This window comes from Panulirus ornatus, chromosome 56 (assembly GCF_036320965.1).
Source record: "Panulirus ornatus isolate Po-2019 chromosome 56, ASM3632096v1, whole genome shotgun sequence".
NCBI classification, from domain to species: domain Eukaryota; kingdom Metazoa; phylum Arthropoda; class Malacostraca; order Decapoda; family Palinuridae; genus Panulirus; species Panulirus ornatus.
This window is the reverse complement of record NC_092279.1, coordinates 8,246,590-8,270,772: the sequence shown is the minus strand read 5'-3', so window position 1 is coordinate 8,270,772 and position 24,183 is coordinate 8,246,590. Positions and strand designations below refer to the sequence as shown.

Genomic DNA, 24,183 nt, shown 5'->3' with positions numbered 1-24,183 from the left:
GATTAGTGAGAGGACAAGAGCAAGGGAAGGAGTAGCACTACTCCTGAATCAGGAGTTGTGGGAGTATGTGATAGAGTGTAAGAAAGTAAATTCTAGATTGATATGGGTAAAACTGAAAGTTGATGGAGAGAGATGGGTGATTATTGGTGCATATGCACCTGGGCATGAGAAGAAAGATCATGAGAGGCAAGTGTTTTGGGAGCAGCTGAATGAGTGTGTTAGAGGTTTTGATGCACAAGACCGGGTTATAGTGATGGGTGATTTGAATGCAAAGGTGAGTAATGTGTCAGTTGAGGGAATAATTGGTACACATGGAGTGTTCAGTGTTGTAAATAAAAATGGTGAAGAGCTTGTAGATTTATGTGCTGAAAAAGGACTGGTGATTGGGAATACCTGGTTTAAAAAGCGAGATATACATAAGTATACGTATGTAAGTAGGAGAGATGGCCAGAGAGCGTTGTTGGATTACGTGTTAATTGATAGACACACGAAAGAGAGACTTTTGGATGTTAATGTGCTGAGAGGTGCAACTGGAGGGATGTCTGATCATTATCTTGTGGAAGCAAAGGTGAAGATTTGTGGGGGTTTTCAGAAAAGAAGAGAGAATGTTGGGGTGAAGAGAGTGGTGAGAGTAAGTGAGCTTGGGAAGGAGACTTGTATGAGGAAGTACCAGGAGAGACTGAGTACAGAATGGAAAAAGGTGAGAACAAAGGAGGTAAGGGGAGTGGGGGAGGAATGGGATGTATTTAGGGAAGCAGTGATGGCTTGCGCAAAAGATGCTTGTGGCATGAGAAGCGTGGGAGGTGCGTTGATTAGAAAAGGTAGTGAGTGGTGGAATGAAGAAGTAAGATTATTAGTGAAAGAGAAGAGAGAGGCATTTGAACAATTTTTGCAGGGAAAAAATGCAAATGAGTGGGAGAGGTATAAAAGAAAGAGGCAGGAGGTCAAGAGAAAGGTGCAAGAGGTGAAAAAGAGGGCAAATGAGAGTTGGGGTGAGAGAGTATCATTAAATTTCAGGGAGAATAAAAAGATGTTTTGGAAGGAGGTAAATAAAGTGCATAAGACAAGGGAGCAAATGGGAACTTCAGTGAAGGGGGCTAATGGGGAGGTGATAACAAGTAGTGGTGATGTGAGAAGGAGATGGAGTGAGTATTTTGAAGGTTTGTTGAATGTGTTTGATGATAGAGTGGCAGATGTGGGGTGTCTTGGTTGAGGTGGTGTGCAAAGTGAGAGGGTTAGGGAAAATGATTTGGTAAATAGAGAAGAGGTAGTAAAAGCTTTACGGAAGATGAAAGCCAGCAAAGCAGTAGGTCTGGATGGCACTGCAGTGGAATTTATTAAAAAAGGAGGTGACTGTATTGTTGACTGGTTGGTAAAGTTATTTAATGTATGTATGATTCATGAATCAAGAACCATTGCAACACAAACCTCGCCAGGTGGTAGAGTGTCCCGCAGTGTATCGAGACAGACTTCCCCAGAACTTATTTAAAGGGGAAGTAAATGTTTATAGTTGTGTTACTGGAGTGATAGTTTTCATACATGGTGCTTTGACAAGAAAATAGTGAAATTGGAAAAAATGTAGCTTAGATATTGAAGCTTATTGATACAGTGGTCAAATTGATGAGAACTACTATTGACGTTTGTGTAAATAAATTATACATTTCCTTTTCCATAGCCAGAGGTTGAACCATTATGTGACATCCATTTTTTCATTGCATTTCAAGCTAGAAGTTTCAGTTTTCTAAATTGTTTCTTACATTTTTCATATGCATATATATATGTATGTGTGTGTGTGTATATGTGCGTATGTATGTGTGTGTGTATGTGTGTATATATTTTTTTTTTTTTTTTTTTTTTTTTTTATACTTTGTCGCTGTCTCCCGCGTTTGCGAGGTAGCGCAAGGAAACAGACGAAAGAAATGGCCCAACCCCCCCCATACACATGTACATACGTCCACACACGCAAATATACATACCTACACAGCTTTCCATGGTTTACCCCGGACGCTTCACATGCCTTGATTCAATCCACTGACAGCACGTCAACCCCTGTATACCACATCGCTCCAATTCACTCTATTCCTTGCCCTCCTTTCACCCTCCTGCATGTTCAGGCCCCGATCACACAAAATCCTCTTCACTCCATCTTTCCACCTCCAATTTGGTCTCCCTCTTCTCCTCGTTCCCTCCACCTCCGACACATATATCCTCTTGGTCAATCTTTCCTCACTCATTCTCTCCATGTGCCCAAACCATTTCAAAACACCCTCTTCTGCTCTCTCAACCACGCTCTTTTTATTTCCACACATCTCTCTCACCCTTACGTTACTTACTCGATCAAACCACCTCACACCACACATTGTCCTCAAACATCTCATTTCCAGCACATCCATCCTCCTGCGCACAACTCTATCCATAGCCCACGCCTCGCAACCATACAACATTGTTGGAACTACTATTCCTTCAAACATACCCATTTTTGCTTTCCGGGATAATGTTCTCGACTTCCACACATTTTTCAAGGCTCCCAAAATTTTCGCCCCCACCCCCACCCTATGATCCACTTCCGCTTCCATGGTTCCATCCGCTGACAGATCCACTCCCAGATATCTAAAACACTTCACTTCCTCCAGTTTTTCTCCATTCAAACTCACCTCCCAATTGACTTGACCCTCAACCCTACTGTACCTAATAACCTTGCTCTTATATATATATATATATATATATATATATATATTATCCCTGGGGATAGGGGTGAAAGAATACTTCCCACGCATTCCTCGCGTGTCGTAGAAAGCGACTAGAGGGGATAGGAGCGGGGGGCCAGAAATCCTCCCCTCCTTGTATTTTTTTTTAACTTTCTAAAATGGGAAACAGAAGAAGGAGTCACGCGGGGAGTGCTCATCCTCCTCGAAGGCTCAGATTGGGGTGCCTAAATGTGTGTGGATGTAACCAAGATGTGAAAAAAGGAGAGATAGGTAGTATGTTTGAGGAAAGGAACCTGGATGTTTTGGCTCTGAGTGAAACGAAGCTCAAGGGTAAAGGGGAAGAGTGGTTTGGGAATGTCTTGGGAGTAAAGTCAGGGGTTAGTGAGAAGACAAGAGCAAGGGAAGGAGTAGCAATACTCCTGAAACAGGAGTTGTGGGAGTATGTGATAGAATGTAAGAAAGTAAATTCTCGATTAATATGGGTAAAACTGAAAGTTGATGGAGAGATATGGGTGATTATTGGTGCATATGCACCTGGGCATGAGAAGAAAGATCATGAGAGGCAAGTGTTTTGGGAGCAGCTGAATGAGTGTGTTAGTGGTTTTGATGCACGAGACCGGGTTATAGTGATGGGTGATTTGAATGCAAAGGTGAGTAGTGGCAGTTGAGGGAATAATTGGTATACATGGGGTGTTCAGTGTTGTAAATGGAAATGGTGAAGAGCTTGTAGATTTATGTGCTGAAAAAGGACTGATGATTGGGAATACCTGGTTTAAAAAGCGAGATATACATAAGTATACTTATGTAAGTAGGAGAGATGGCCAGAGAGCGTTATTGGATTACGTGTTAATTGACAGGCGCGCGAAAGAGAGACTTTTCGATGTTAATGTGCTGAGAGGTGCAACTGGAGGGATGTCTGATCATTATCTTGTGGAGGCTAAGGTGAAGATTTGTATGGGTTTTCAGAAAAGAAGAGTGAATGTTGGGGTGAAGAGGGTGGTGAGAGTAAGTGAGCTTGGGAAGGAGACTTGTGTGAGGAAGTACCAGGAGAGACTGAGTACAGAATGGAAAAAGGTGAGAACAATGGAAGTAAGGGGAGTGGGGGAGGAATGGGATGTATTTAGGGAATCAGTGATGGATTGCGCAAAAGATGCTTGTGGCATGAGAAGAGTGGGAGGTGGGTTGATTAGAAAGGGTAGTGAGTGGTGGGATGAAGAAGTAAGAGTATTAGTGAAAGAGAAGAGAGAGGCATTTGGACGATTTTTGCAGGGAAAAAATGAAATTGAGTGGGAGATGTATAAAAGAAAGAGACAGGAGGTCAAGAGAAAGGTGCAAGAGGTGAAAAAAAGGGCAAATGAGAGTTGGGGTGAGAGAGTATCATTAAATTTTAGGGAGAATAAAAAGATGTTCTGGAAGGAGGTAAATAAAGTGCGTAAGACAAGGGAGCAAATGGGAACTTCAGTGAGGGGCGCAAATGGGGAGGTGATAACAAGTAGTGGTGATGTGAGAAGGAGATGGAGTGAGTATTTTGAAGGTTTGTTGAATGTGTTTGATGATAGAGTGGCAGATATAGGGTGTTTTGGTCGAGGTGGTGTGCAAAGTGAGAGGGTTAGGGAAAATGATTTGGTAAACAGAGAAGAGGTAGTAAAAGCTTTGCGGAAGATGAAAGCCGGCAAGGCAGCAGGTTTGGATGGTATTGCAGTGGAATTTATTAAAAAAGGGGGTGACTGTATTGTTGACTGGTTGGTAAGGTTATTTAATGTATGTATGACTCATGGTGAGGTGCCTGAGGATCGGCGGAATGCGTGCATAGTGCCATTGTACAAAGGCAAAGAGGATAAGAGTGAGTGCTCAAATTACAGAGGTATAAGTTTGTTGAGTATTCCTGGTAAATTATATGGGAGGATATTGATTGAGAGGGTGAAGGCATGTACAGAGCATCAGATTGGGGAAGAGCAGTGTGGTTTCAGAAGTGGTAGAGGATGTGTGGATCAGGTGTTTGCTTTGAAGAATGTATGTGAGAAATACTTAGAAAAGCAAATGGATTTGTATGTAGCATTTATGGATCTGGAGAAGGCATATGATAGAATTGATAGAGATGCTCTGTGGAAGGTATTAAGAATATATGGTGTGGGAGGCAAGTTGTTAGAAGCAGTGAAAAGTTTTTATCGAGGATGTAAGGCATGTGTACGTGTAGGAAGAGAGGAAAGTGATTGGTTCTCAGTGAATGTAGGTTTGCGGCAGGGGTGTGTGATGTCTCCATGGTTGTTTGATTTGTTTATGGATGGGGTTGTTAGGGAGGTGAATGCAAGAGTTTTTGAAAGAGGGGCAAGTATGCAGTCTGTTGTGGATGAGAGAGCTTGGGAAGTGAGTCAGTTGTTGTTCGCTGATGATACAGTGCTGGTGGCTGATTCATGTAAGAAACTGCAGAAGCTGGTGACTGAGTTTGGTAAAGTGTGTGAAAGAAGAAAGTTGAGAGTAAATGTGAATAAGAGCAAGGTTATTAGGTACAGTAGGGTTGAGGGTCAAGTCAATTGGGAGGTAAGTTTGAATGGACAAAAGCTGGAGGAAGTGAAGTGTTTTAGATATATGGGAGTGGATCTGGCAGCGGATGGAACCATGGGAGCGGAAGTGAATCATAGGGTGGGGGAGGGGGCGAAAATCATGGGAGCCTTGAAGAATGTGTGGAAGTCGAGAACATTATCTCGGAAAGCAAAAATGGGTATGTTTGAAGGAATAGTGGTTCCAGCAATGTTGTATGGTTGCGAGGCGTGGGCTATGGATAGAGTTGTGCGCAGGAGGGTGGATGTGCTGGAAATGAGATGTTTGAGGACAATATGTGGTGTGAGGTAGTTTGATCAAGTAAGTAATGAAAGGGTAAGAGAGATGTGTGGTAATAAAAAGAGTGTGGTTGAGAGAGCAGAAGAGGGTGTTTTGAAATGATTTGGTCTCATGGAGAGAATGAGTGAGGAAAGATTGACCAAGAGGATATATGTGTCAGAGGTGGAGGGAACGAGAAGTGGGAGACCAAAGTGGAGGTGGAAAGATGGAATGAAAAGGATTCTGAGTGATCGGGGCCTGAACATGCAGGAGGGTGAAAGGTGTGCAAGGAATAGTGTGAATTGGAACGATGTCGTATACCGGGGTCAACGTGCTGACAATGGATTGAACCAGGGCATGTGAAGTGTCTGGGGTAAACCATGGAAAGGTGTAATGTAAGGGTGAGAGAGATGTGTGGAAATATAAAGAGTGTGGTTGAGAGAGCAGAAGAGGGTGTTTTGGAATGGTTTGGGCACATGGAGAGAATGAGTGAGGAAAGATTGACCAAGAGGATATATGTGTCAGAGGTGGAGGGAATGAGGAGAAGTGGGAAACCAAATTGGAGGTGGAAAGATGGAGTGAAAAAGATTTTGAGTGATCGGGACCTGAACATGCAGGAGGGTGAAAGGCGTGCAAGGAATAGTGAATTGGAACGATGTGGTATACCGGGGTCGACATGCTGTCAATGGATTGAAGCAGGGCATGTGAAGCACCTGGGGTAAACCATGCAAAGTGTGTGGGGCCTGGATGTGGAAAGGGAGCTGTGGTTTCGGTGCATTATTACATGACAGCTAGAGACTGAGTGTAACGAATGGGGCCTTTGGTGTTTTTCCTAGCGCTACCTCGCACACATGAGGGGGGAGGGGGTTGTTATTTCATGTGTGGCGAGGTGGCGATGGGAACAAATAAAGGCAGACAGTATGAATTATGTACATGTGTATATATGTATATGTCTGTGTGTGTATATATATGTGTACATTGAGATGTATAGGTATGTATATTGTGTGTGTGTGGACATGTGTATGTGGGCGGGTTGGGCCATTCGTTCGTCTGTTTCCTTTCGCTACCTCGCTAACGCGGGAGACAGCGACAAAGCAAAATAAATAAATACATAAAATTGACATATATTGAAGAAAATTTAATGGAAAAATGAATTAATCATCAGTAATATGGCTGAGTGTAACATTCCTCAAGTACTGGGGGATGAATATGTAGATGATACCAGGTGTTTCCATAAGGCACCAGGGATGAATATGTAGATGATACCAGATGTTTCCATAAGGCACCAGGTAACACAGTGTTATGAAAGGCAGAGAGATAAGAGGATCAGAAACTGTTATCTTGGTCCTATATCCAAAAGTATATAAAAAGAATCAGAGTATCATAAGGGATACAGCTAGTTCTAGGCTTAAACAGGCTGCTATCAAAGACAGGTTTGAGGAATTCCTTATTCAGTGATGATTAGTTATGTATGGGATACAGAGTGTCCCTGAGTAAGTTGCTCTAACATACGTTGTTTTGCATATACATTGTCAGTTTATCAGGGGACCTAGATATATATGTTTTTGATTTACCAGTTTTGTAACTTGCATAGGGGAGTTTGGTTAACATTTCTTTTTCTGTCTTTGTGATATGTGCTTTTTGTTGTCATAGTTTTAAATGTTGATGAAAATTAGGGAGGGAAATCACATATACTAAAGTTTTGGAGCTTATTTCAATGTATTATATGAAAGCTGACCAGTCTGCATTCCTGAAGTTTGCTGAAGTCTTTCTGTGGATGTTTAGGGTGGATGGACTAGATGGAGTGTTATCAAGATGGGCATGTGGTCAGAAAACAGTTAGTTTAGTGTATTCTGGATGGTCCTTGTGTGTAGTGCTGGTAAGCAGAAATAGGTGACTGGCAAGGTCCGCTGTTGGAAATGGTGAGTTATGAGTTTGGTTGACCTGGAACTTATGCTAGAGGAGCATTGTGAGAAAGTGATGTCTTCCTTAACTTTCCCGAAGAATGTTTCAATCGAAGGAAATCAGATGTTTGACACCCCTCTTCCACCTTCATCATTTGGTACCTTAATTTTTGATGTGGTAACATACCTGGCAAGGGGTGAAACACAAAGGCTAAAAAGCGGCTCTGGAGCCTACTGGTTACGCTGAGGGTTAAAAGGAACGAGTTATTGATGGTGATGGCACTGAATGTGAATGGGATGACCTGGTGAGAGTAAAAGGAGGGAGATTGTGGAAAGGTTTAAAAGTTGTAGTGTGGATGTTCTAGGGATTAGGGAAATACATATCCTCAGGCAGGGTGTGTGGGGATGAAAGTGGAAATGATGAATGCAAGTCATGGGTTGGCATGGAAGGAGGTGATGGTATGGACAGGAATGAGTGAAAATTATCAGGGAAGAGGAAAAGAAGGATGTGCAATTCTGCTATCACCAAGAGCATAGGAGGGTGTTACTGAGCATGGATAGAATGGATCAAGTATAGTGTCGGTGAAAGGAAAGATTGGGATTATGAAATATGCACGAGTATGTGTGTATTCATCTGTGAATATGAAGACTGTACAAGGTAAGGATGAAATGAAGCTTTTGTTGAGGAATTTGAGAGTGAGAGAAATGTGGTTGTATTGGGTGATATGAATGCGAAAGTGGGATGTGATGGATTTTTGTGAGATAGTTGGTAAATGAGAGTGCCTGGAGTTGAGGTAGTTGGTAAATGGGAGTGCCTCGAGTAAATGAGAATTGAAGCTATCTTGTGGATATTTGTGCTGAGAGGGGATCATTCCTTGCAAACACATTTTTTCAGCACAAGATGATCCATGTATATACTTTGATGAGAAATGACGGAAGAGAAGAGCAAAAGGCTTTGATTGACCATGTGGCTGTGGATGAAAGATTGAGAATGGCTGTGCTGGATGCTAGAGTTGTGAGAGGATTCTTTAGAGACTCTGGCCATTTTGTGGTTCTTGTGTGGATGAGGATCAAGGAGAAGTGGAGGTATGGTGTGAGAAAGAATGGAGAGGTAAAAGTTTTGGCAAGCGAGAAGATGAATCTGGAAAAATACAGGGAGGAGTAAGAAAGGAAGGTAACTGAAATTTTAGATGAAAGTGCAGTGAATATAGGAATGCAGTTATGTGTGAATGAGGTGTTTTAAATGTTTAGAGAAATACCAGTAAAGGTTGTGGAATCAGTAGTTGGATACAAGGTAGTGAGATACAGGAATGAAAAGAGTAAAGCATGGTGGACAAGTGATTAGAAATGTTATGGAAAAGAAGAAAAGGGCATATGGTAGATTGCTCAATAGGAATATACCAGTGGAAGTTCAGGAAAGGAAGAGGGAACAATACAAAATGTGTATGCAGAATGTTAAGATGATAGGGAAAAGCAAAGAAAGAGTAATTGAAGATTTTGGAATAACGTTAAGTGAAAAGTTTTGGGATAATAAAAAACTATATTGTAAGGGGGTAAAAAGGAAAGGGGTAGATGTAAGAGTGGGAATGTTGATGTGAGAAGTAAGGAAGGGGAATTGCTGAATCAAAGGGAGGAAGTGAGAGGACGATTGAAAGAGTATTTTAAAGAACTGATGAGTGTAAGAAAAAGGGAGGCAACAGTTGTTAAAGGCATGGGTATGGAGGAGAGAAGGCAGCAGTTGTTACATGCATGGGTATGGAGGAGGAAGGAAGAGGATACAAGTGCAGGGGCCTATAGCAAAGAGGGAGGTAAGAGGGGCAATAATGAGGCTGAAGTTAGGAAAGGCACCTGGAGTGGATGGGATAATGGCTCAAATACTGAAGTATGGAGGAGAAAGTGTGATAGAGTGGATTCATCTTAAATGTAATTTGGTCTGGAAACAGAAGGTTGTGTCTGAGGATTGGATGAAAATCATTATTGTTACTTTATTCAGGGAAAAGGTGTGAAGGCTGAATGTAATAATTATAGGAGAATAGATCTGTTAAGTACACCAGAAATAGTGTATGCAAGAATATTGATTGACAGAGTGATGGAAGTGACTGAATGCAGAATAAGTGAAGAGTAAGGGGTTTTAGGAAAGGCAGGGGATGTGTGGATTGGACTTTTGTTGTAAAGATGACTGTGGAAAACTTTTAGTGAAAGGTAAGAGGTTGTGTGCAGTTTTTATGGATGTGGAGAAAGTGTATGAAAGAGTTGAGTGGAATGCTTTGTAGGATATATATATATATATATATATATATATATATATATATATATATATTTTTTTTTCTGTCTCCTGCGTTTGCGAGGTAGCGCAAGGAAACAGACGAAAGAAATGGCCCAACCCACCCCTATACACATGTATATACATACGTCCGCACACGCAAATATACATACCTACACAGCTTTCCATGGTTTACACCAGACGCTTCATATGCCCTGACTCAATCCACTGACAGCACGTCAACCCCGGTATACCACATCGATCCAATTCACTCTATTCCTTGCCCTCCTTTCACCCTCCTGCATGTTCAGGCCCCGATCACACAAAATCTTTTTCACTCCATCTTTCCACCTCCAATTTGGTCTCCCACTTCTCGTTCCCTCCACCTCTGACACATATATCCTCTTGATCAATCTTTCCTCACTCATTCTCTCCATGTGCCCAAACCATTTCAAAACACCCTCTTCTGCTCTCTCAACCATGCTCTTTTTATTTCCACACATCTCTCTTACCCTTACGTTACTTACTCGATCAAACCACTTCACACCACACATTGTCCTCAAACATCTCATTTCCAGCACATCCATCCTCCTGCGCACAACTCTATCCATAGCCCACGCCTCGCAACCATGCAACATTGTTGGAACCACTATTCCTTCAAACATACCCATTTTTGCTTTCCGAGATAATGTTCTCGACTTCCACACATTCTTCAAGGCTCCCAAAATTTTCGCCCCCTCCCCCACCCTATGATTCACTTCTGCTTCCATGGTTCCATCCTCTGCCAGATCCACTCCCAGATATCTAAAACACTTTACTTCCTCCAGTTTTTCTCCATTCAAACTTATCTCCCAATTGACTTGACCCTCAACCCTACTGTACCTAATTACTTTGCTCTTATTCACATTTACTCTTAACTTTCTTCTTTCACACACTTTACCAAACTCAGTCACCAGCTTTTGCAGTTTCTCACATGAATCAGCCACCAGCACTGTATCATCAGCATCAACTGACTCACTTCCCAAGCTCTCTCATCCCCAACAGACTTCATACTTGCCCCTCTCTCCAAAACTCTTGCATTCACCTCCCTAACAGCCCCATCCATAAACAAATTAAACAACCATGGAGACATCACACACCCCTGCCGCATACCTACATTCACTGAGAACCAATCACTTTCCTCTCTTCCTACACGTACACATGCCTTACATCCTCGATAAAAACTTTTCACTGCTTCTAACAACTTGCCTCCCACACCATTTATTCTTAATACCTTCCACATGATATATATATTTATATTTATTTTATTTAGCTTTGTCGCTGTCTCCCGCATTAGCGAGGTAGCGCAAGGAAACAGACGAAAGAATGGCCCAACCCACCCACATACACGTATATATACATACGCGTCCCCACGCAAATATACATACCTACACATCTCAATGTATACGTATATATACACACACAGACATATACATATATACACATGTACATAATTCATACTGTCTGCCTTTATTCATTACCATCGCCACCTTGCCACACATGGAATAACCAACCCCCTCCCCCCCTCATGTGTGCGAGGTAGCGCTAGGAAAGATAACAAAGGCCATATTCGTTCACACTCAGTCTCTAGCTGTCATGTAATAATGCACCGAAACCACAGCTCCTTTTCCACATCCAGGCCCCGCAAAACTTTCCATGGTTTACCCCAGACACTTCACATGCCCTGGTTCAATCCTTTGACAGCACGTTGACCCCGGTATACCACATCATTCCAATTCACTCTATTCCTTGCACGCCTTTCACCCTCCTGCATGTTCAGGCCCTGATTGCTCAAAATCTTTTTCACTCCATCTTTCCACATCCAGTTTGGTCTCCCACTTTTCCTCGTTCCCTCCACCTCTGACACATATATCCTCTTTTCAAATTTTCCTCACTCATTCTCTCCATGTGACCAAACCATTTCTAAACACCCTCTTCTGCTCCCTCAACCACACTCTTTTTATTACCACACATCTCTCTTACCCTTTCATTACTTACTCGATCAAATCACCTCACACCACATATTGTCCTCAAATATCTCATTTCCAGCACATCTACCCTTCTCCACACAACTCTATCTATAGCTCATGCCTCGCAACCATATAACATTGTTGGAACCACTATTCCTTCAAACATAGCCATTTATGCTTTCCAAGATAACGTTCTCGACTTCCACACATTTTTCTACGCTCCCAGAACTTTTGCCCCCCTCCCCCACCCTATGATTCACTTCCACTTCCTCCAGTTTTTCTCCATTCAAACTTACCTCCTGATTGAATTGGTTCTCAACCCTACTGTACCTAATAACCTTGCTCTTATTCACATTTACTCTCAGCTTTCTTCTTTCACACACTTACCAAATTCAATCACCAGCTTCTGCAGTTTCTCACCCGAATCAGCCACCAGCGCTGTTTCATCAGCGAACAGCAACTGGCTCACTTCCCAAGCTCTCTCATCCACAACAGACTGCATACTTGCCCCTCTCTCCAAAACTCTTGCATTCACCTCCCTAACAACCCCATCCATAAACAGATTAAACAACCAAGGAAACATCATGCACCCCTGCTGCAGACCGACATTCACTTAGAACCAATCACTTTCCTCTCTTCACACTCGCACACATGCCTTACATCCTCGATAAAAACATTTCACTGCTTCTAGCAACTTGCCTCCCACACCATATATTCTTAATACCTTCCACAGAGCATCTCTATCACCTCTTATCATATGCCTTCTCCAGATCCATAAATGCTACGTAGAAATCCATTTGCATTTCTAAGTATTTTTCACATACATCCTTGAAAGCAAACACCTGATCCACACCTCTACCACTTCTGAAACCACACTGCTCTTCCCCAATCTGATGCTCTGTACATGCCTTCACCCTTTCAATCAATGCCCTCCCATATAATTTCCCAGGAATACTCAACAAACTTATACCTCTGTAATTTGAGCACTCACCTTTATCCTCTTTGCCTTTGTACACTGGCACTATGCATGCATTCCCGCCAATCCTCAGGCACCTCACCATGAGTCATACATACATTAGATATCCTTAGCAACCAGTAAACAACACAGTCACCCCTTTTTTGATAAATTTCACTGCAATACCATCCAAACCCGCTTCATTGCCAGCTTTCATCTTCCACAAAGCTTTTACTACCTCTTCTCTGTTTACCAAATCATTCTACCTAACCCTCTCATTTTGCACACCACCTCGTCCAAAACACCCTATATCTGCAACTCTATCATCTAACACATTCAACAAGCCTTCAAAATACTCACTCCATCTCCTTCTCACATCACTCCTTGTTATCACCTCCCCATTAGCCCCCTTCACTGATGCTCCCACTCGTTCTCTTGTCTTACGCACTTTATATTCCTCCTCCTGTATATTTATATATTTTATTTATTTATTTATATATATATATAGGTATGCGGCAGGGGTGTGTGATGTCTCCATGGTTGTTTAATTTGTTTATGGTTGGGGTTGTTAGGGAGGTGAATGCAAGAGTTGTGGAAAGAGGGGCAAGTAGGAAGTCTGTTGTGGATGAGAGAGCTTGGGAAGTGAGTCAGTTGTTGTTCGCTGATGATACAGCGGTGGTGGCTGATTCATGTGAGAAACTGCAGAAGCTGGTGACTGAGTTTGGTAAAGTGTGTGAAAGAAGAAAGTTAAGAGTAAATGCGAATAAGAGCAAGGTTATTAGGTACAGTAGGGTTGAGGGTCAAGTCAATTGGGAGGTAAGTTTGAATAGAGAAAAACTGGAGGAAGTAAAGTGTTTTAGATATATGGGAGTGGATCTGGCAGCGGATAGAACCATGGAAGCGAAAGTGAATCATAGGGTAGGGGAGGGGGTGAAAACCATGGGAGCCTTGAAGAATGTGTGGAAATCGAGAACATTATCTCGGAAAGCAAAAATGGGTGTGTTTGAAGGAATAGTGGTTCCAACAATGTTGTATGTTTGTGAGGCGTGGGCTATGGATAGAGTTGTGCGTAGGAGGGTGGATGTGCTGGAAATGAGATGTTTGAGGACAATGTGTGGTGTGAGGTGGTTTGATCGAGTAAGTAATATAAGGGTAAGAGAGATGTGTGGAAATAAAAAGAGCGTGGTTGAGAGAGCAGAAGAGGGTGTTTTGAAATGGTTTGGGCACATGGAGAGAATGAGTGAGGAAAGATTGACCAAGAGGATATATGTGTCAGAGGTGGAGGGAACGAGGAGAAGTGGGAGACCAAATTGGAGGTGGAAAGATGGAGTGAAAAAGATTTTGAGTGATCGGGGCCTGAACATGCAGGAGGGTGAAAGGAGGGCAAGGAATAGTGAATTTGATCGATGTGGTATGCCGGGGTTGACGTGCTGTCAGTGGATTAAATCAGGGCATGTGAAGCGTCTGCGGTAAACCATGGAAAGTTGTGTGGGGCCTGGATGTGGAAAGGGAGCTGTGGTTTCGGGCATTATTGCATGGCAGCTAGAGACTGAGTGTGAACGAATGGGGCCTTTGTTGTCTTTTCCTATTGCTACCTCGCACACATGAGGGGGGAGGGGGATGATATTCCATGTGCGGCGAGGTGGTGATGGGAGTGAATGGGGGCAGACAGTGTGTATTGTGTGCATGGGTATATATGTATGTGTCTGTGTATGTATATATATGTGTACATTGAGATGTATAGGTATGTATATTTGCGTGTGTGGACGTGTGTGTGTGTATACATTGTGTATGGGGGTGGGTTGGGCCATTTCTTTCGTCTGTTTCCTTGCGCTACCTCGCAAACGCGGGAGACCGACAAAGCAAAATAGAAATAAAAAAAAAAAAATATATATATATATATATATATATATATATATATATATATATATATATATATATATATATATATATATATATATATATGCTTGTGGCATGAGAAGAGTGGGAGGTGCGTTGATTAGAAAGGGTAGTGAGTGGTGGGATGAAGAAGTAAGATTATTAGTTAAAGAGAAGAGAGAGGCATTTGGATGATTTTTGCAGGGAAAAAATGCAATTGAGTGGGAGATTTATAAAAGAAAGAGACAGGAGGTCAAGAGAAAGGTGCAAGAGGTGAAAAAGAGGGCAAATGAGAGTATCATTAAATTTTAGGGAGAATAAAAAGATGTTCTGGAAGGAGGTAAATAAAGTGCGTAAGACAAGGGAGCAAATGGGAACTTCAGTGAAGGGCACAAATGGGGAGGTGATAACAAGTAGTGGTGATGTGAGAAGGAGATGGAGTGAGTATTTTGAAGGTTTGTTGAATGTGTTTGATGATAGAGTGGCAGGTATAGGGTGTTTTGGTCGAGGTGGTGTGCAAAGTGAGAGGGTTAGGGAAAATGATTTGGTAAACAGAGAAGAGGTAGTAAAAGCTTTGCGGAAGATGAAAGCCGGCAAGGCAGCAGGTTTGGATGGTATCGCAGTGGAATTTATTAAAAAAGGGGGTGACTGTATCATTGACTGGTTGGTAAGGTTATTTAATGTATGTATGACTCATGGTGAGGTGCCTGAGGATTGGCGGAATGCGTGCATAATGCCATTGTACAAAGGCAAAGGGGATAAGAGTGAGTGCTCAAATTACAGAGGTATAAGTTTGTTGAGTATTCCTGGTATATTATATGGGAGGGTATTGATTGAGAGGGTGAAGGCATGTACAGAGCATCAGATTGGGGAAGAGCAGTGTGGTTTCAGAAGTGGTAGAGGATGTGTGGATCAGGTGTTTGCTTTGAAGAATGTATGTGAGAAATACTTAGAAAAGCAAATGGATTTGTATGTAGCATTTATGGATCTGGAGAAGGCATATGATAGACTTGATAGAGATGCTCTGTGGAAGGTATTAAGAATATATTGTGTGGGTGGCAAGTTGTTAGAAGCAGTGAAAAGTTTTTATCGAGGATGTAAGGTATGTGTACGTGTAGGAAGAGAGGAAAGTGATTGGTTCTCAGTGAATGTAGGTTTGCGGCAGGGGTGTGTGATGTCTCCATGGTTGTTTAATTTGTTTATGGGTGTGGTTGTTAGGAAGGTGAATGCAAGAGTTTTGGAAAGAGGGGCAAGAATGAAGTCTGTTGTGGATGAGAGAGCTTGGGAAGTGAGTCAGTTGTTGTTCGCTGATGATACAGAGCTGGTGGCTGATTCATGTGAGAAACTGCAGAAGCTGGTGACTGAGCTTGGTAAAGTGTGTGAAAGAAGAAAGTTCAGAGTAAATGTGAATAAGAGCAAGGTTATTAGGTACAGTAGGGTTGAGGGTCAAGTCAATTGGGAGATAAGTTTGAATGGAGAAAAACTGGAGGAAGTGAAGTGTTTTAGATACCTGGGAGTGGATCTGGCAGCGGATGGAACCATGGAAGCGGAAGTGAATCATAGGGTGGGGGAGGGGGCGAAAATCCTGGGAGCCTTGAAGAATGTGTGGAAGTCGAGAACATTATCTGGGAAAGCAAAAATGGGTATGTTTGAAGGAATAGTGGTTCCAACAATGTTGTATGGTTGCGAGGCGTGGGCTATGGATAGAGTTGTGCACAGGGGGGTGGATGTGCTGGAAATGAGATGTTTGAGGACAATGTGTGGTGTGAGGTAGTTTGATCGAGTAAGTAATGTAAGGGTAAGAGAGATGTGTGGAAATAAAAAGAGCGTGGTTGAGAGAGCAGAAGAGGGTGTTTTGAAATGGTTTGGTCACATGGAGAGAATGAGTGAGGAAAGATTGACCAAGAGGATATATGTGTCAGAGGTGAAGGGAACGAGGAGAAGTGGGAGACCAAATTGGAGGTGGAAAGATGGAGTGAAAAAGATTTTGAGTGATCGGGGCCTGAACATGCAGGAGGGTGAAAGGTGGGCAGGGAATAGAGTGAATTGGATCGATGTGGTATACTGGGGTTGACGTGCTGTCAGCGGATTGAATCAGGGCATGTGAAGCGTCTGGGGTAAACCATGGAAAGCTGTGTGGGGCCTGGATGTGGAAAGGGAGCTGTGGTTTCAGGCATTATTACATGACAGCTAGAGACTGAGTGTGAACGAATGAGGCCTTTGTTGTCTTTTCCTAGTGCTACCTCGCACACATGAGGGGGAAGGGGGACGGTATTCCATGTGTGGTGAGGTGGCGATGGGAATGAATAAAGGCAGACAGTGTGAATCGTGTGCATGGGTATATATGTATGTGTCTGTGTGTGTATATATATGTGTACATTGTGATGTATAGGTATGTATATTTGCGTGTGTGGATGTGTGTGTATATACATGTTTATGGGGGTGGGTTGGGCCATTTCTTTCGTCTGTTTCCTTGCGCTACCTCGCAAACGCGGGAGACAGCGACAAAGCAAAATAAATAAATAAATATATTTTTTTTTTTGCTTTGTTGGTTTCCCGCGTTTGCGAGGTAGCGCAAGGAAACAGACGAAAGAAATGGCCCAACCCACCCCCATACACATGTATATACATACGTCCACACACGCAAACATACATACCTACACAGCTTTCCATGGTTTACCCCAGACGCTTCACATGCCCTGATTCAATCCACTGACAGCACGTCAACCCCGGTATACCACATCGATCCAATGCACTCTATTCCTTGCCCTCCTCTCACCCTCCTGCATGTTCAAGCCCTGATCACACAAAATCTTTTTCACTCCATCTTTCCACCTCCAATTTGGTCTCCCACTTCTCCTCGTTCCCTCCACCTCCGACACATATATCCTCTTGATCAATCTTTCCTCACTCATTCTCTCCATGTGCCCAAACCATTTCAAAACACCCTCTTCTGCTCTTTCAACCACACTCTTTTTATTTCCACACATCTCTCTTACCCTTACGGTATTTACTCGATCAAACCACCTCACACCACACATTGTCCTCAAACATCTCATTTCCAGCACATCCATCCTCCTGCGCACAACTCTATCCATAGCCCACGCCTCGCAACCATACAACATTGTTGGAACCACTATTCCTTCAAACATACCCATTTTTGCTTTCTGAGATAATGTTCTCGACTTCCACACATTCTTCAAGGCTCCCAGGATTTTTGCCCCCTCCCCCACCCTATGATCCACTTCCGCTTCCTTGGTTCCATCCGCTGCCAGATCCACTCCCAGATATCTAAAACACTTTACTTCCTCCAGTTTTTCTCCATTCAAACTTACCCCAATTGACTTGACCCTCAACCCTACTGTACCTAATAACCTTGCTCTTATTCACATTTACTCTTAACTTTCTTCTTTCACACACTTTACCAAACTCAGTCACCAGCTTCTGCAGTTTCTCACATGAATCAGCCACCAGCGCTGTATCATCAGCGAACAACAACTGACTCACTTCCCAAGCTCTCTCGTCCCCAACAGACTTCATACTTGCCCCTCTTTCCAAAACTCTTGCATTTACCTCCCTAACAACTCCATCCATAAACAAGTTAAACAACCATGGAGACATCACACACCCCTGCCGCAAACCTACATTCACTATGTTTTGGTCGAGGTGGTGTGCAAAGTGAGAGGGTTAGGGAAAATGATTTGGTAAACAGAGAAGAGGTAGTAAAAGCTTTGCGGAAGATGAAAGCCGGCAAGGCAGCATGTTTGGATGGTATTGCAGTGGAATTTATTAAAAAAGGGGGTGACTGTATTATTGACTGGTTGGTAAGGTTATTTAATGTATGTATGACTCATGGTGAGGTGCCTGAGGATTGGCGGAATGCGTGCATAGTGCCATTGTACAAAGGCAAAGGGGATAAGAGTGAGTGCTCAAATTACAGAGGTGTAAGTTTGTTGAGTATTCCTGGCAAATTATATGGGAGGGTATCAATTGAGAGGGTGAAGGCATGTACAGAGCATCAGATTGGGGAAGAGCAGTGTGGTTTCAGAAGTGGTAGAGGATGTGTGGATCAGGTGTTTGCTTTGAAGAATGTATGCAGGAAATACTTAGAAAAACAAATGGATTTGTATGTAGCATTTATGGATCTGGAGAAGGCATATGATAGAGTTGATAGAGATGTTCTGTGGAAGGTATTAAGAATATATTGTGTGGGAGGCAAGTTGTTAGAAGCAGTGAAAAGTTTTTATCGAGGATGTAAGGCATGTGTTCGTGTAGGAAGAGAGGAAAGTGATATATATATATATATATATATCCCTGGGGATAGGGGAGAAAGAATACTTCCCACGTATTCCCTGCGTGTCGTAGAAGGCGTCTAAAAGGGAAGGGAGCTGGAGGCTGAAAATCCTCCCCCTCTTTTTTTTTTTTTTTTTTTTTTTCCAAAAGAAGAAACAGAGAAGGGGGCCAGGTGAGGATATTCCCTCAAAGGCCCAGTCTTCATCCTCTGCTCTTAACACTACCTCGCTAATGTGGGAAATGGCAATTAGTATAAAAAAAGATATATATATATATATATATATTCTTCAAAGCCGGCAAGGCAGCAGGTTTGGATGGTATTGCAGTGGAATTTATTAAAAAAAGGGGGTGACTCTATTTTTGACTGGTTGGTAAGGTTATTTAATGTATGTATGACTCATGGTGAGGTGCATGAGGATTGGCAGAATGCGTGCATAGTGCCATTGTACAAAGGCAAAGGGGATAAGAGTGAGTGCTCAAATTACAGAGGTATAAGTTTGTTGAGTATTCCTGGTAAATTATATGGGAGGGATATCGATTGAGAGGGTGAAGGCATGTACAGAGCATCTGATTGGGGAAGAGCTGTGTGGTTTCAGAAGTGGTAGAGGATGTGTGGATCAGTTATTTGCTTTGAAGAATGTATGTGAGAAATACTTAGAAAAGCAAATGGATTTGTATGTAGCATTTATGGATCTGGAGAAGGCATATGATAGAATTGATAGAGATGCTCTGTGGAAGGTATTAAGAATATATGGTGTGGGAGGCAAGTTGTTAGAAGCAGTGAAAAGCTGTTATCGATGATGTAAGGCATGTGTACGTGTAGGAAGAGAGGAAAGTGATTGGTTCTGAGTGAATGTAGGTTTGCGGCAGGGTTGTGTGATGTCTCCATGGTTGTTTAATTTGTTTATGGATGGGGTTGTTAGGGAGGTGAATGCAAGAGTTTTTTAAAGAGGGGCAAGTATGAAGTCAGTTGTGAATGAGAGAGCTTGGGAAGTGTCAGTTGTTGTTCGCTGATGATACAGCGCTGGTGGCTGATTCATGTGAGAAACTGCAGAAGCTGGTGACTGAGTTTGGTAAAGTGTGTGAAAGAAGAAAGTTAAGAGTAAATGTGAATAAGAGCAAGGTTATTAGGTACAGTAGGGTTGAGGATCAAGTAAATTGGGAGGTAAGTTTGAATGGAGAAAAACTGGAGGAAGTAAAGTGTTTTAGATATCTGGGAGTGGATCTGGCAGCGGATGGAACCATGGAAGCGGAAGTGAATCATTGGGTCGGGGAGGGGGCGAAAATATATATATATATATATATGTGTAGGTATGTATATTTGTGTGTGTGGACGTATGTATATACATGTATATGGGGGGGGGGGTTGGGCCATTTCTTTCGTCTGTTTCCTTGCGCTACCTCGCAAACGCGGGAGACAGCGACAAAGTATAAAAAAAAAAAGAAAATATATATATATATATATATATATATATATATATATATATATATATATATATATATTTTTATTGTACTTTGTCGCTGTCTCCCGCGTTTGCGAGGTAGCGCAAGGAAAAGACGAAAGAAATGGCCCAACCCCCCCCCCATACACATGTATATACATACGTCCACACACGCAAATATACATACCTACACAGCTTTCCATGGTTTACCCCAGACGCTTCACATGCCTTGCTTCAATCCACTGACAGCACGTCAACCCCGGTATACCACATCGCTCCAGTCCACTCTATTCCCTGCCCTCCTTTCACCCTCCTGCATGTTCAGGCCCCGATCACACAAAATCTTTTTCACTCCATCTTTCCACCTCCAATTTGGTCTCCCTCTTCTCCTTGTTCCCTCCACCTCCGACACATATATCCTCTTGGTCAATCTTTCCTCACTCATCCTCTCCATGTGCCCAAACCACTTCAAAACACCCTCTTCTGCTCTCTCAACCACGCTCTTTTTATTTCCACACATCTCTCTTACCCTTACGTTACTCACTCGATCAAACCACCTCACACCACACATTGTCCTCAAACATCTCATTTCCAGCACATCCATCCTCCTGCGCACAACTCTATCCATAGCCCACGCCTCGCAACCATACAACATTGTTGGAACCACTATTCCTTCAAACATACCCATTTTTGCTTTCCGAGATAATGTTCTCGACTTCCACACATTTTTTGAAGGCCCCCAGGATTTTCGCCCCCTCCCCCACCCTATGATCCACTTCCGCTTCCATGGTTCCATCCGCTGCCAGATCCACTCCCAGATATCTAAAACACTTCACTTCCTCCAGTTTTTCTCCATTCAAACTCACCTCCCAATTGACTTGACCCTCAACCCTACTGTACCTAATAACCTTGCTCTTATTCACATTTACTCTTAACTTTCTTCTTCAACACACTTTTCCAACCTCAGTCACCAGCTTCTGCAGTTTCTCACATGAATCAGCCACCAGCGCTGTATCATCAGCGAACAACAACTGACTCACTTCCCAAGCTCTCTCATCCCCAACAGACTTCATACTTGCCCCTCTTTCCAAAACTCTTGCATTTACCTCCCTAACAACCCCATCCATAAACAAATTAAACAACCATGGAGACATCACACACCCCTGCCGCAAACCTACATTCACTGAGAACCAATCACTTTCCTCTCTTCCTACACGTACACATGCCTTACATCCTCGATAAAAACTTTTCACTGCTTCTAACAACTTTCCTCCCACACCATATATTCTTAATACCTTCCACAGAGCATCTCTATCAACTCTATCATATGCCTTCTCCAGATCCATAAATGCTACATACAAATCCATATATATATATATATATATATATATATCTCTGTTTTTTTTCCAAAAGAAGTAACAGAGAAGTGGGTCAGGTGAGAATATTCCCTCAAAGGCCCAGTCCTCTGTTCTTAACGCTACCTCGCTATCGCGGGAAATGGCGAATAGTATGAAAGAAAGAAGAAAAAAGATATATATATATATATATATATATATATATATATATATATATATATATATATTTTTTTTTTTTTTTTTTTTCTTCAAACTATTCGCCATTTCCCGCGTTAGCGAGGTAGCGTTAAGAACAGAGGACTGGGCCTTGGAGGGAATATCCTCACCTGGCCCCCTTCTGTGTTCCTTGTTTTGGAAAATTAAAAAAAAAAACGAGAGGGGAAGATTTCCAGCCCCCCGCTCCCTCCCCTTTTAGTCGCCTTCTACGACACGCAGGGAATACGTGGGAAGTATTCTTTCTCCCCTATCCCCAGGGATAATATATATATATATATATATATATATATATATATATATATATATATATTTTCATTTTCTTTTAAACTATTCGCCATTTCCCGCGTTAGCGAGGTAGCGTTAAGAACAGAGGACTGGGCCTTTTTTGGAATATCCTCACCTGGGAAGTATTCTTAATCCCCTATCCCCAGGGAGAATATATATATATTTATATATGCCTGGGGATAGGGGAGAAAGAATACTTCCCACTTATTCCCTGCGTGTCGTAGAAGGCGACTGAAAGGGGAGGGAGCGGGGGGCTGGAAATCCTCCCCTCTTGTTTTTTTTGTTTTTTTTAATTTTCCAAAGGAAGGAACAGAGAAGGGGGCCAGGTGAGGATATTCCCTCAGAGGTTTAGTCCTCTGTTCTTAACACTGCCTTGCTAACGCGGGAAATGGCGAATAGTTTGAAAGAAAAAAAAAAGAATACTTATATATATATATATATTTCTTTTCTTTCATACTATTCGCCATCTCCCGCATTAGCGAGGTTGCGTTAAGAACAGAGGACTGGACCTTTGAGGGAATATCCTCACCTGGCCCCCTTCTCTGTCCCTCCTTTTGGAAAATTAAAAAACCGAGAGAGGAGGATTTCCAGCCCCCCGCTCCCTTCCCTTTTAGTCGCCTTCTACAACACGCAGGGAATACGTGGGAAGTATTCTTTCTCCCCTATTCCCAGGGATAATGGTTTGGGCACATGGAAAGAATGAGTGAGGAAAGATTGACCAAGAGGATATATGTGTTAGAGGTGGAGGGAACGAGGAGAAGTGGGAGACCAAATTGGAGGTGGAAAGATGGAGTGAAAAAGATTTTGAGTGATCGGGGCCTGAACATGCAGGAGGGTGAAAGGCGGGCAAGGAATAGAGTGAATTGGATCAATGTGGTATACCGGGGTCGACGTGCTGTCAGTGGATTGAATCAGGGCATGTGAAGCGTCTAGGGTAAACCATGGAAAGTTGTGTGGGGCCTGGATGTGGAAAGGGAGCTGTGGTTTCGGGCATTATTGCATGACAGCTAGAGACTGAGTGTGAACGAATGGGGCCTTTATTGTCTTTTCCTAGGGCTACCTTGCACACATGAGGGGGGAGGGGGATGTTATTCCTTGTGTGGCGAGGTGGCGATGGGAATAAATAAAGGCAGATAGTATGAATTATGTACATGTGTATATATGTATTTGTCTGTGTGTATATATATGTGTACATTGAGATGTATAGGTATGTATATTCGCGTGTGTGGACGTGTATGTATATACATGTGTATGGGGATGGGTTGGGCCATTTCTTTTGTCTGTTTCCTTGTGCAACCTCACAAACGCGGGAGACAGCGACAAAGCAAAATAAAAAATAATGATAAATATATATATATATATATATATATATATATATATAGAGAGAGAGAGAGAGAGAGAGAGAGATAAGGTTGATGATAGCAAAACTAGGGAAAAGGGGTACAGAGATGATGGAGTGTGGCCGTGAGATATGGTGGTTAGTGGCAAGCCTGTTTGCAGATGATACTGTGTTGCTTGCAGAGAATGAAGAGGAGCCACAGAAGGTTTTAAATCTGTTTTATGATGTGTGTAAGCTGAGGAGATTGAAAGTGAATGCAAGTAAAAGTAAAGTAATGGTATTTGAAAGGAAACAAGAGTGAAAGTATAGATTTTGTAAAACCATATAGAGTGAAAGAAGAAAGCATACTAAATTGTGCTGTGGATATATGGGGGGAAAAGGACTGGAAGAAGTGAGGGAATTTAAGTGTCTCAGAGCTGTCTTGGTTAAGTGTTTTGATGTGGAAGGAGAGATAATGTTGAGAGCAGTCTTTGGGTCCCTTAATAGAATAAGGAGGGTAGAGGTGTAAGTATGGAAGTGAAGAGAGGATTAAGGAACAGCATAGTCCTCCCATCCCTGACCTATGTTGCCATAATGTGGGCCCATATGGTATGAGGCACAGAGATCAAGAATCCAGGCTGTGGAAATGAGCTACTTGAGAAGAGTATGTGGTGTCACTAGGTAGAATGTAGTAAGAAATGAATGGGTGTATGAGAGATGTGGTATGCCAAGGAATG

The 24,183-nt window shown here is 42.5% G+C and overlaps 1 protein-coding gene across 1 annotated transcript in view; it reads left to right on the top strand.

Moving 5' to 3' along the window:
* The window catches only part of LOC139765858 (uncharacterized), a 378,458-nt gene that overhangs the window by 299,839 nt on the left and 54,436 nt on the right, over nt 1–24,183 (top strand). The window lies entirely within an intron of this gene.